The sequence below is a fragment of the Manacus candei genome, unplaced genomic scaffold (genome assembly GCF_025592945.1).
Source record: "Manacus candei isolate 608988 ecotype Guabito, Panama unplaced genomic scaffold, ASM2559294v1 h1tg000137l, whole genome shotgun sequence".
In the NCBI taxonomy this organism is placed as follows: Eukaryota; Metazoa; Chordata; class Aves; order Passeriformes; family Pipridae; genus Manacus; species Manacus candei.
In genome coordinates, this window is record NW_026138185.1 from 966,919 (window position 1) to 982,132 (window position 15,214).

Sequence of the window (15,214 nt, forward strand, 5' to 3'; positions counted from 1 at the left end):
AGCTGTTATGTCACAGAGGAGGATGTTATGTCACATAGGAGAATGTGATGTCACAGGAGATCTGTGATTACACAGAGGAGGATGTGACGTCACTGGTTTCTGTGATGTCACAGGACGGGATGTGATTTCACAGAGGAGGATGCAAGCTCACGGTGGAGAATGTGATGGGATAGGAGACCTGTGATGTCACAGAGGAGGATGTGAAATCACAGAGGAGGATGTGATGTCACAGAGGAGTATGTGATGTCACAGTTCGCTGTGATGCCACAGGGAGGATGTGATGTCACAGAGGAGGATGCAAGCTCACAGAGGAGAATGTGATGTCATAGGAGAGCTGTGATGGCACAGGAAGGATGTGATGTCACAGGAGAACTGTGATGTCATAGGAGAGCTGTTATGTCACAGAGGAGGATGTGATGTCACAGAGGAGGATGTGATGTCACAGAGGGGCTGTTATGTCACAGGGGAGAATGTGATGTCACAGGAGATCTGTGATATTACTGAGGAGGATGCAAGCTCACAGAGAAGACTATAATGTCATAGGAGACCTAGGAGACATAGGAGAATGTGATGTCACAGAGGAGGATGTGCAATCACAGAGGAGGATGTGATGTCGCAGTAAGCATGTGATGTCACCGGGCGGGATGTGATGTCACAGGGGAGGATGTGATGTCATAGGGGAGCTGTGATGTCACAGGAGAACTGTGATGTCATAGGAGAGTTGTTATGTCACAGGGGAGAATGTGATGTCACAGGAGATCTGTGATGTCACAGAGGATGATTTGATGTCATAAGAGACATGCGATGTCACAGAGGGGGATATGATGGCATCGAGTAGGATGTGATGTCACAGGGAACTGTGAAGTCACAGAGGAGGGTGTGATATTATAGGAGATTTGTGATGTCATAGAAGCGCTCTGACGTCACTGGGAGGATGTGATGTCACAGAGGAGGATGTGATGTCACAGGAGAGCTGTGATGTCAGAGGGGAGGATGTGATGTCATAGAGGGGCTGTTATGTCACAGAGGAGAATGTGATGTCACAGGAGATCTGTGATTACACAGAGGAGGATGTGACGTCACTGGTTTCTGTAATGTCACAGGGCGGGATGTGATGTCACAGAGGAGGATGCAAGCTCACAGAGGATAATGTGATGTCATAGGAGACCTGTGATGTCACAGGAAGGATGTGATGTCACAGGAGAACTGTGATGTCATAGGAGAGCTGTTATGTCACAGAGGAGGATGTGATGTAACAGAGGAGGATGTGATGTCACAGAGGGGCTGTTATGTCACAGGGGAGAATGTGATGTCACAGGAGATCTGTGATATTACTGAGGAGGATGCAAGCTCACAGAGAAGAATATGATGTCATAGGAGACATAGGAGACATAGGAGAATGTGATGTCACAGAGGAGGATGTGAAATCACAGAGGAGGATGTGATGTCGCAGTAAGCATGTGATGTCACCGGGCGGGATGTGATGTCACAGAGGAGGATGTGATGTCATAGGGGAGCAGTGATGTCATAGGAGAACTGTGATGTCACAGAGGAGGATGTGATGTCACAGAGGAGGATGTGATGTCACAGAGGTGGATGTGATGTCACGGAGGGACTGTGATGACACAGGGGAGAATGTGATGTCACAGGAGATCTGTGATGTCACAGAGGATGATTTGATGTCATAAGAGACATGCGATGTCACAGAGGGGGATATGATGGCATCGAGTAGGATGTGATGTCACAGGGAACTGTGAAGCCACAGAGGGGGATGTGATGTCACAGAGGAGGATGTGATGTCACAGAGGGGCTGTTATGTCATAGGGGAGCTGTGATGTCATAGGAGACCTGTGATGTCACAGAGGAGGATGTGATGTCACAGAGGAGGATGTGATGCCACAGAGGAGGATGTGATGTCACAGAGGAGGATGTGATGTCACAGAGGGGCTGTTATGTCATAGGGGAGCTGTGATGCCATAGGAGACCTGTGATGTCACAGAGGAGGATGTGATGTCACAGAGGAGGATGTGATGTCACAGAGGAGGATGTGATGTCACAGGGGAGCTGTGATGTCATAGAAGAGCGGAGATGTCACAGAGGAGGATGTGATGTCGCAGAGGAAGATGTGATGGCACAGGAGAGTTGTTATGTCACAGAGGAGGATGTGATGTCACAGAGGTGGATGTGATGTCACAGAGGGACTGTGATGTCACAGGGGAGAATGTGATGTCACAGGGGAGAATGTGATGTCTCAGAGGATGATTTGATGTCATAAGAGACATGCGATGTCACAGAGGGGCTATGATGTCACAGAGGAGGATTTGATGTCTAAGGGAACTGTGAAGTCACAGAGGAGGATGTGATGTCGCAGAGGAGGATGTGATGTCACAGGGACCTGTGAAGTCATAGAGGAGGGTGTGATATTATAGGAGGTTTGTGATGTCATAGAAGCGCTCTGACGTCACTGGGAGGATGAGATGTCACAGAGGAGGATGTGATGTCACAGGAGAGCTGTGATGTCAGAGGGGAGGATGTGATGTCATAGAGGGGCTGTTATGTCACAGAGGAGAATGTGATGTCACAGGAGATCTGTGATTACACAGAGGAGGATGTGACGTCACTGGTTTCTGTGATGTCACAGGGCGGGATGTGATTTCACAGAGGAGGATGCAAGCTCACGGTGGAGAATGTGATGGGATAGGAGACCTGTGATGTCACAGAGGAGGATGTGAAATCACAGAGAAGGATGTAATGGCGCAGTAAGCATGTGACGTCACAGAGGAGGATGTGATGTCACAGAGGAGGATGTGATGTCACAGAGGAGTATGTGATGTCACAGTTCGCTGTGATGCCACAGGGAGGATGTGATGTCACAGAGGAGGATGCAAGCTCACAGAGGAGAATGTGATGTCATAGGAGAGCTGTTATGTCACAGGAAGGATGTGATGTCACAGGAGAACTGTGATGTCATAGGAGAGCTGTTATGTCACAGAGGAGGATGTGATGTCACAGAGGAGGATGTGATGTCACAGAGGGGCTGTTATGTCACAGGGGAGAATGTGATGTCACAGGAGATCTGTGATATTACTGAGGAGGATGCAAGCTCTCAGAGGAGAATATGATGTCATAGGAGACATAGGAGACATAGGAGAATGTGATGTCACAGAGGAGGATGTGAAATCACAGAGGAGGATGTGATGTCGCAGTAAGCATATGATGTCACCGGGCGGGATGTGATGTCACAGAGGAGGATGTGATGTCATAGGGGAGCTGTGATGTCATAGGAGAACTGTGATGTCACAGAGGAGGATGTGATGTCACAGAGGAGAATGTGATGTCACAGAGGAGAATGTGATGTCACAGGAGGTCTGTGATTACACAGAGGAGGATGTGACGTCAGTGGTTTCTGTGATGTCAAAGGGCGGGGTGTGATGTCACAGAGGAGGACGCAAGCTCACGGTGGAGAATGTGATGGGATAGGAGACCTGTGATGTCACAGAGGAGGATGTGATGTCACAGAGGAGGATGTGATGTCACAGGTTGCTGTGATGTCACAGTGCGGGATGTGATGTCACAGAGGAGGATGCAAGCTCACAGAGGAGAATGTGATGTCATAGGAGACCTGTGATGTCACAGAGGAGGATGTGAATTCACAGAGGAGGATGTGATGTCGCCGTAAGCATGTGATGTCACCGATGAGGATGCAAGCTCACAGAGGATAATGTGATGTCATAGGAGTCCTGTGATGTCACAGAGGAGGATGTGAATTCACAGAGGAGGATGTGATGTCGCAGTAAGCATGTGATGTCACCGATGAGGATGTGATGTCGTAGGGGAGCTGTGATGTCACAGAGGAGGATGTGATGTCACAGGAAACATGCAATGTCCCAGAGGAGAATGTGATGTCCCAGAGGAAGATTAAATGTCAGAGAGGAGGCTATGATGTCACAGGGGAACTGTGATTACATAGGTGAGCTGTGATGTCACGAAGGAGGATGTGATTTCATTGGAGAGTTGCGGGGTCGCAGGGGGAATGTGATGTCTCCGCGGAGGATGTGATGCCATGGGAGAGGTGTTATGTCACAGAGGAGGATGTGATGTCACAGGAAACATGCAATGTCCCAGAGGAGAATGTGATGTCCCAGAGGAAGATTAAATGTCAGAGAGGAGGCTATGATGTCATAGGGGAACTGTGATTACATAGGTGAGCTGTGATGTCACGAAGGAGGATGTGATGTCATAGGAGAGACGCGATGTCTCATGGAGGATGTGATGTCACAGAGGAGGATGTGATGTCACAGAGGATGATTTGATGTCATAAGAGACATGCGATTTCACAGAGGGGAAATGATGTCACAGAGGAGGATATGATGTCAAAGGGAACTGTGAAGTCACAGTTGAGGATGTGATGTCGCAGAGGAGGATGTGATGTCGCAGTAAGCATGTGATGTCACAGAGGAGGATGTGATGTCACAGAAGAGGATGTGATGTCACAGGAGAACTGTTATGTCACAGTGGAGGATGTGATGTCACAGAGGAGGATGTGATGTCACAGAGGAGGATGTGATGTCACAGGAGAGCTGTGATGTCACAGAGGCGGATGTGATGTCACAGGTTACTGTGATGTCAAAGGGCGGGATGTGATGTCACAGAGGAGGATGCAGGCTCACAGAGGAGAATGTGATGTCATAGGAGACCTGTGATGTCACAGAGGAGGATGTGAATTCACAGAGGAGGATGTGAAATCACAGAGAAGGATGTGATGTCGCAGTAAGCATGTGATGTCACGGAGGAGGATGTGATGTCACAGAGGAGGATGTGATGTCACAGGAAACATGCAATGTCCCAGAGGAGAATGTGATGTCCCAGAGGAAGATTAAATGTCAGGGAGGAGGCTATGGTGTCACAGGGGAACTGTGATTACATAGGTGAGCCGTGATGTCACGAAGGAGGATGTGATTTCATTGGAGAGTTGCGGGGTCGCAGGTGGAATGTGATGTCACCGCGGAGGATGTGATGCCACGGGAGAGCTGTTATGTCACAGAGGAGGATGTGACGTCGCAGAGGTAGATGTGATGTCACAGGGGAGAATGTGATGTCACAGGAGATCTGTGATGTCACAGAAGATGATTTGATGTCATAAGAGACATGCGAAGTCACAGAGGGGATATGATGTCACAGGGGAGGATGTGATGTCCTTGGGTTCAAGTGATGTCACAGACGAGGATGTGATGCCACAGAGGAGGATGTGATGTCACAGAGGAGGATGTGATGTCATAGGAGAGCTGTGATGTCACAGAGGAGGATGTGATGTCATAAGAGACATGCGAAGTCACAGAGGGGATATGATGTCACAGAGGAGGATGTGATGTCAAAGGGAACTGTGAAATCACAGAGGAGGATGTGATGTCGCAGAGGAGGGTGTGATGTCGCAGTAAGCATGTGATGTCACAGAGGAGGATGCGTACCATAGGAGATCTGTGATGTCATAGAAGAGCTCTGACGTCACAGGGAGGATGTGACGTCACAGAGGAGGGTGTGATGTCATAGGGGAACTGTGATGTCATAGGAGAGCTGTGATGTCATAGGAGAGCTGTGATGTCATAGGAGAACTGTGATATCACAGAGGAGGATGTGATGTCACAGAGGAGGATGTGATGTCACAGAGGGTCTGTTATGTCACAGGGGAGAATGTGACGTCACAGGAGATCTGTGATGACAGAGGATGATTTGATGTCAAAAGAGACCTGCGATGTCACAGAGGGGATATGATGTCATAGGGTAGGATGTGATGTCAAAGGGAACTGTGAAGTCAGAGGGGGATGTGATGTCACAGAGGAGGATGTGATGTCACAGAGGAGGATGTGATGTCCTTGGGTTCAAGTGATGTCACAGACGAGGATGTGATGCCGCAGAGGAGGATGTGATGGCACAGAGGAGGATGTGATGTCACAGGAGAGCTGTGATGTCACAGAGGAGGATGTGATGTCATAAGAGACATGCGAAGTCACAGAGGGGATATGATGTCACAGAGGAGGATGTGATGTCAAAGGGAACTGTGAAATCACAGAGGAGGATGTGATGTCGCAGAGGAGGGTGTGATGTCGCAGTAAGCATGTGATGTCACAGAGGAGGATGCGATGCCATAGGAGATCTGTGATGTCATAGAAGAGCTCTGACGTCACAGGGAGGATGTGATGTCACAGAGGAGGGTGTGATGTCATAGGGGAACTGTGATGTCATAGGAGAGCTGTGATGTCATAGGAGAGCTGTGATGCATTAGGAGAGCTGTGATATCACAGAGGAGGATGTGATGTCACAGAGGAGGATGTGATGTCACAGAGGGTCTGTTATGTCACAGGGGAGAATGTGACATCACAGGAGATCTGTGATGACATAGGATGATTTGATGTCAAAAGAGACCTGCGATGTCACAGAGGGGATATGATGTCATAGGGTAGGATGTGATGTCAAAGGGAACTATGAAGTCAGAGGGGGATGTGATGTCACAGAGGAGGATGTGATGTCACAGAGGAGGATGTGATGTCACAGAGGGGCTGTTATGTCACAGAGGAGAATGTGATGTCACAGGAGATCTGTGATATTACTGAGGAGGATGCAAGCTCACAGAGAAGACTATAATGTCATAGGAGACCTAGGAGACATAGGAGAATGTGATGTCACAGAGGAGGATGTGAAATCACAGAGGAGGATGTGATGTCGCAGTAAGCATGTGATGACACCGGGCGGGATGTGATGTCACAGGGGAGGATGTGATGTCATAGGGGAGTAGTGATGTCATAGGAGAACTGTGATGTCACAGAGGAGGATGTGATGTCACAGAGGAGGATGTGATGTCACAGAGGTGGATGTGATGTCACGGAGGGACTGTGATGACACAGGGGAGAATGTGATGTCACAGGAGATCTGTGATGTCACAGAGGATGATTTGATGTCATAAGAGACATGCGATGTCACAGAGGGGGATATGATGGCCTCGAGTAGGATGTGATGTCACAGGGAACTGTGAAGTCACAGAGGAGGGTGTGATATTATAGGAGATTTGTGATGTCATAGAAGCGCTCTGACGTCACTGGGAGGATGTGATGTCACAGAGGAGGATGTGATGTCACAGAGGAGGATGTGATGTCACAGAGGGGCTGTTATGTCACAGGGGAGAATGTGATGTCACAGGAGATCTGTGATATTACTGAGGAGGATGCAAGCTCACAGAGGATAATATGATGTCATAGGAGACATAGGAGACATAGGAGAATGTGATGTCACAGAGGAGGATGTGATGTCGCAGTAAGCATGTGATGTCACCGGGCGGGATGTGATGTCACAGAGGAGGATGTGATGTCATAGGGGAGCAGTGATGCCATAGGAGAACTGTGATGTCACAGAGGAGGATGTGATGTCACAGATGAGGATGTGATGTCACAGGAGAGCTGTGATGTCAGAGGGGAGGATGTGATGTCATAGAGGGGCTGTTATGTCACAGAGGAGAATGTGATGTCACAGGAGATCTGTGATTACACAGAGGAGGATGTGACGTCACTGGTTTCTGTGATGTCACAGGGCGGGATGTGATTTCACAGAGGAGGATGCAAGCTCACGGTGGAGAATGTGATGGGATAGGAGACCTGTGATGTCACAGAGGAGGATGTGAAATCACAGAGGAGGATGTGATGTCACAGAGGAGTATGTGATGTCACAGTTCGCTGTGATGCCACAGGGAGGATGTGATGTCACAGAGGAGGATGCAAGCTCACAGAGGAGAATGTGATGTCATAGGAGAGCTGTGATGGCACAGGAAGGATGTGATGTCACAGGAGAACTGTGATGTCATAGGAGAGCTGTTATGTCACAGAGGAGGATGTGATGTCACAGAGGAGGATGTGATGTCACAGAGGGGCTGTTATGTCACAGGGGAGAATGTGATGTCACAGGAGATCTGTGATATTACTGAGGAGGATGCAAGCTCACAGAGAAGACTATAATGTCATAGGAGACCTAGGAGACATAGGAGAATGTGATGTCACAGAGGAGGATGTGCAATCACAGAGGAGGATGTGATGTCGCAGTAAGCATGTGATGTCACCGGGCGGGATGTGATGTCACAGGGGAGGATGTGATGTCATAGGGGAGCTGTGATGTCACAGGAGAACTGTGATGTCATAGGAGAGTTGTTATGTCACAGGGGAGAATGTGATGTCACAGGAGATCTGTGATGTCACAGAGGATGATTTGATGTCATAAGAGACATGCGATGTCACAGAGGGGGATATGATGGCATCGAGTAGGATGTGATGTCACAGGGAACTGTGAAGTCACAGAGGAGGGTGTGATATTATAGGAGATTTGTGATGTCATAGAAGCGCTCTGACGTCACTGGGAGGATGTGATGTCATAGAGGAGAATGTGATGTCACAGGAGATCTGTGATTACACAGAGGAGGATGTGACGTCACTGGTTTCTGTAATGTCACAGGGCGGGATGTGATGTCACAGAGGAGGATGCAAGCTCACAGAGGATAATGTGATGTCATAGGAGACCTGTGATGTCACAGGAAGGATGTGATGTCACAGGAGAACTGTGATGTCATAGGAGAGCTGTTATGTCACAGAGGAGGATGTGATGTAACAGAGGAGGATGTGATGTCACAGAGGGGCTGTTATGTCACAGGGGAGAATGTGATGTCACAGGAGATCTGTGATATTACTGAGGAGGATGCAAGCTCACAGAGAAGAATATGATGTCATAGGAGACATAGGAGACATAGGAGAATGTGATGTCACAGAGGAGGATGTGAAATCACAGAGGAGGATGTGATGTCGCAGTAAGCATGTGATGTCACCGGGCGGGATGTGATGTCACAGAGGAGGATGTGATGTCATAGGGGAGCAGTGATGTCATAGGAGAACTGTGATGTCACAGAGGAGGATGTGATGTCACAGAGGAGGATGTGATGTCACAGAGGTGGATGTGATGTCACGGAGGGACTGTGATGGCACAGGCGAGAATGTGATGTCACAGGAGATCTGTGATGTCACAGAGGATGATTTGATGTCGTAAGAGACATGCGATGTCACAGAGGGGGATATGATGGCATCGAGTAGGATGTGATGTCAAAGGGAACTGTGAAGCCAGAGAGGGGGATGTGATGTCACAGAGGAGGATGTGATGTCACAGAGGAGGATGTGATCTCGCAGGAGAGCTATGTCCCAGGGGAGGATGTGATGTCACAGAGGAGCTGTTATGTCACAAGGGAGAATGTGATGTCACAGGAGATCTGTGATGTCACAGAGGAGGATGTGTTGTCACAGGGAGGGTGTGATGTCACAGAGGAGGATATGATGTCACAGAGGAGGATGTGATGTCAAAGGGAACTGTGAAGTCACAGAGGAGGATGTGATGTCACAGAAGAGGATGTGATGTCATAGGGGAGCTGTGATTTCATAGAAGAGCGGTGATGTCACAGAGGAGGATGTGATGTCGCAGAGCAGGATGTGATGGCACAGGAGAGTTGTTATGACACAGAGGGGGATGTGATGTCACAGAGGTGGATGTGATGTCACAGAGGGACTGTGATGTCACAGGGGAGAATGTGATGTCACAGGAGATCTGTGATGTCTCAGAGGATGATTTGATGTCATAAGAGACATGCGATGTCACTGAGGGGATATGATGTCACAGAGGAGGATTTGATGTCAAAGGGAACTGTGAAGTCACGGAGTAGGATGTGATGTCGCAGAGGAGGATGTGATGTCACAGGGAACTGTGAAGTCACAGGGGAGGGTGTGATATTATAGGAGATTTGTGATGTCATAGAAGCGCTCTGACGTCACTGGGAGGATGTGATGTCACAGAGGAGGATGTGATGTCACAGGAGAGCTGTGATGTCAGAGGGGAGGATGTGATGTCATAGAGGGGCTGTTATGTCACAGAGGAGAATGTGATGTCACAGGAGATCTGTGATTACACAGAGGAGGATGTGACGTCACTGGTTTCTGTGATATCACAGGGCGGGATGTGATGTCACAGAGGCGGATGCAAGCTCACGGTGGAGAATGTGATGGGATAGGAGACCTGTGATGTCACAGAGGTGGATGTGAAATCACAGAGAAGGGTGTGATGTCGCAGTAAGCATGTGATGTCACAGAGGAGGATGTGATGTCACAGAGGAGGATGTGATGTCACAGAGGAGGATGTGATGTCACAGAGGAGGATGTGATGTCACAGGTTGCTGTGATATCACAGGGATGGATGTGATGTCACAGAGGAGGATGCAAACTCACAGAGGAGAATGTGATGTCATAGGAGACCTGTGATGTCACAGAGGAGGATGTGTTCTCACAGAGGAGGATGTGATGTCACAGAGGAGGATGTGATCTCATAGGGGAGCTGTGGTGTCATAGGAGAGCTGTGTTGTCACAAAGGAGGCTGAGATGTCACAAAGGAGGATGTGATGTCATAGGAGACATATGATGTCACAGAGGGGGATGTGATATCACAGATGTGGGTCTGCTTTCACAGGAAGCATGTGATGCCACAGGAAGAATGTGTTGTCACAGAGGAGGCTGTGATGTCACAGAGGAGGATGTGATGTCACAGGAGATCTGTGATGTCAGAGAGGAGGATGTGCTGTCACAGGAAACATGCAATGTCCCAGAGGAGAATGTGATGTCCCAGAAAGAAGATTAAATGTCAGAGAGGAGGCTATGATGTCACAGGGGAGCTGTGATTTCATAGGTAAACTGTGATGTCACGAAGGAGGAGGTTATGTCATTGGAGAGACGCTGGGTCGCAGGGGGAATGTGATGTCACCGCGGAGGATGTGATGCCACGGGAGAGCTGTTATGTCACAGAAGAGGATGTGATGTCACAGAGGTAGATGTGATGTCACAGGGGAGAATGTGATGTCACAGGAGATCTGTGATGTCACAGAGGATGATTTGATGTCATAAGAGACATGTGAAGTCAAAGAGGGGATATGATGTCACAGAGGAGGATGTGATGTCAAAGGGAACTGTGAAGTCACAGAGGAGGATGCGATGTCGCAGAGGAGGATGTGATGTCACAGGAGAACTGTGATATCATAGGAGAGCTGTTATGTCACAGAGGAGGATGTGATGTCACAGAGGAGGATGTGATGTCACTGGAGATCTGTGATGACAGAGGATGATTTGATGTCATAAGTTACTTGCGATGTCACAGAGGGTATATGATATCATAGGGTAGGATGTGATGTCAAAGGGAACTATAAAGTCAGAGGGGGATGTGATGTCACAGAGGAGGATGTGATGTCACAGGGGAGGATGTGATGTCCTAGGGTTCAAGTGATGTCACAGAGGAGGGTGTGATGCCACAGAGGATGATGTGATGTCACAGAGGAGGATGTGATGCCCCAGAGGAGGATGTGATGTCACAGAGGAGGATGTGATGTCACAGAGGGGCTGTTATGTCATAGGGGAGCTGTGATGTCATAGGAGACCTGTGATGTCACAGAGGAGGATGTGATGTCACAGAGGAGGATGTGCTGTCACAGAGGAGGATGTGATGTCACAGGGGAGCTGTGATGTCATAGAAGAGCGGTGATGTCACAGAGGAGGATGTGATGTCGCAGAGGAGGATGTGATGGCACAGGAGAGTTGTTATGTCACAGAGGAGGATGTGATGTCACAGAGGTGGATGTGATGTCACAGAGGGACTGTGATGTCACAGGGGAGAATGTGATGTCACAGGGGAGAATGTGATGTCTCAGAGGATGATTTGATGTCATAAGAGACATGCGATGTCACAGAGGGGCTATGATGTCACAGAGGAGGATTTGATGTCTAAGGGAACTGTGAAGTCACGGAGGAGGATGTGATGTCGCAGAGGAGGATGTGATGTCACAGGGAACTGTGAAGTCATAGAGGAGGGTGTGATATTATAGGAGGTTTGTGATGTCATAGAAGCGCTCTGACGTCACTGGGAGGATGTGATGTCACAGAGGAGGGTGTGATGTCACAGGAGAGCTGTGATGTCAGAGGGGAGGATGTGATGTCATAGAGGGGCTGTTATGTCACAGAGGAGAATGTGATGTCACAGGAGATCTGTGATTACACAGAGGAGGATGTGACGTCACTGGTTTCTGTGATGTCACAGGGCGGGATGTGATTTCACAGAGGAGGATGCAAGCTCACGGTGGAGAATGTGATGGGATAGGAGACCTGTGATGTCACAGAGGAGGATGTGAAATCACAGAGAAGGATGTGATGTCGCAGTAAGCATGTGATGTCACAGAGGAGGATGTGATGTCACAGAGGAGTATGTGATGTCACAGTTCGCTGTGATGCCACAGGGACGATGTGATGTCACAGAGGAGGATGCAAGCTCACAGAGGAGAATATGATGTCATAGGAGAACTGTGATGTCACAGGAAGGATGTGATGTCACAGGAGAACTGTGATGTCATAGGAGAGCTGTTATGTCACAGAGGAGGATGTGATGTCACAGAGGAGGATGTGATGTCACAGAGGGGCTGTTATGTCACAGGGGAGAATGTGATGTCACAGGAGATCTGTGATATTACTGAGGAGGGTGCAAGCTCACAGAGAATACTATAATGTCATAGGAGACCTAGGAGACATAGGAGAATGTGATGTCACAGAGGAGGATGTGAAATCACAGAGGAGGATGTGATGTCGCAGTAAGCATGTGATGTCACCGGGCGGGATGTGATGTCACAGGGGAGGATGTGATGTCATAGGGGAGTAGTGATGTCATAGGAGAACTGTGATGTCACAGAGGAGGATGTGATGTCACAGAGGAGGATGTGATGTCACAGAGGTGGATGTGATGTCACGGAGGGACTGTGATGACACAGGGGAGAATGTGATGTCACAGGAGATCTGTGATGTCACAGAGGATGATTTGATGTCATAAGAGACATGCGATGTCACAGAGGGGGATATGATGGCATCGAGTAGGATGTGATGTCACAGGGAACTGTGAAGTCACAGAGGAGGGTGTGATATTATAGGAGATTTGTGATGTCATAGAAGCGCTCTGACGTCACTGGGAGGATGTGATGTCACAGAGGAGGATGTGATGTCACAGAGGAGGATGTGATGTCACAGAGGGGCTGTTATGTCACAGAGGAGAATGTGATGTCACAGGAGATCTGTGATATTACTGAGGAGGATGCAAGCTCACAGAGGAGAATATGATGTCATAGGAGACATAGGAGACATAGGAGAATGTGATGTCACAGAGGAGGATGTGAAATCACAGAGGAGGATGTGATGTCGCAGTAAGCATGTGATGTCACCGGGCGGGATGTGATGTCACAGAGGAGGATGTGATGTCATAGGGGAGCAGTGATGCCATAGGAGAACTGTGATGTCACAGAGGAGGATGTGATGTCACAGAGGAGGATGTGATGTCACAGGAGAGCTGTGATGTCAGAGGGGAGGATGTGATGTCATAGAGGGGCTGTTATGTCACAGAGGAGAATGTGATGTCACAGGAGATCTGTGATTACACAGAGGAGGATGTGACGTCACTGGTTTCTGTGATGTCACAGGGCGGGATGTGATTTCACAGAGGAGGATGCAAGCTCACGGTGGAGAATGTGATGGGATAGGAGACCTGTGATGTCACAGAGGAGGATGTGAAATCACAGAGGAGGATGTGATGTCACAGAGGAGTATGTGATGTCACAGTTCGCTGTGATGCCACAGGAAGGATGTGATGTCACAGAGGAGGATGTGATGTCACAGAGGGGCTGTTATGTCACAGGGGAGAATGTGATGTCACAGGAGATCTGTGATATTACTGAGGAGGATGCAAGCTCACAGAGAAGACTATAATGTCATAGGAGACCTAGGAGACATAGGAGAATGTGATGTCACAGAGGAGGATGTGCAATCACAGAGGAGGATGTGATGTCGCAGTAAGCATGTGATGTCACCGGGCGGGATGTGATGTCACAGGGGAGGATGTGATGTCATAGGGGAGCTGTGATGTCACAGGAGAACTGTGATGTCATAGGAGAGTTGTTATGTCACAGGGGAGAATGTGATGTCACAGGAGATCTGTGATGTCACAGAGGATGATTTGATGTCATAAGAGACATGCGATGTCACAGAGGGGGATATGATGGCATCGAGTAGGATGTGATGTCACAGGGAACTGTGAAGTCACAGAGGAGGGTGTGATATTATAGGAGATTTGTGATGTCATAGAAGCGCTCTGACGTCACTGGGAGGATGTGATGTCACAGAGGAGGATGTGATGTCACAGGAGAGCTGTGATGTCAGAGGGGAGGATGTGATGTCATAGAGGGGCTGTTATGTCACAGAGGAGAATGTGATGTCACAGGAGATCTGTGATTACACAGAGGAGGATGTGACGTCACTGGTTTCTGTAATGTCACAGGGCGGGATGTGATGTCACAGAGGAGGATGCAAGCTCACAGAGGAGAATGTGATGTCATAGGAGACCTGTGATGTCACAGGAAGGATGTGATGTCACAGGAGAACTGTGATGTCATAGGAGAGCTGTTATGTCACAGAGGAGGATGTGATGTCACAGAGGAGGATGTGATGTCACAGAGGGGCTGTTATGTCACAGGGGAGAATGTGATGTCACAGGAGATCTGTGATATTACTGAGGAGGATGCAAGCTCACAGAGAAGAATATGATGTCATAGGAGACATAGGAGACATAGGAGAATGTGATGTCACAGAGGAGGATGTGAAATCACAGAGGAGGATGTGATGTCGCAGTAAGCATGTGATGTCACCGGGCGGGATGTGATGTCACAGAGGAGGATGTGATGTCATAGGGGAGCTGTGATGTCATAGGAGAACTGTGATGTCACAGAGGAGGATGTGATGTCACAGAGGAGGATGTGATGTCACAGAGGTGGATGTGATGTCACGGAGGGACTGTGATGGCACAGGGGAGAATGTGATGTCACAGGAGATCTGTGATGTCACAGAGGATGATTTGATGTCGTAAGAGACATGCGATGTCACAGAGGGGGATATGATGGCATCGAGTAGGATGTGATGTCAAAGGGAACTGTGAAGCCACAAAGGGGGATGTGATGTCACAGAGGAGGATGTGATGTCACAGAGGAGGATGTGATCTCGCAGGAGAGCTATGTCCCAGGGGAGGATGTGATGTCACAGAGGAGCTGTTATGTCACAAGGGAGAATGT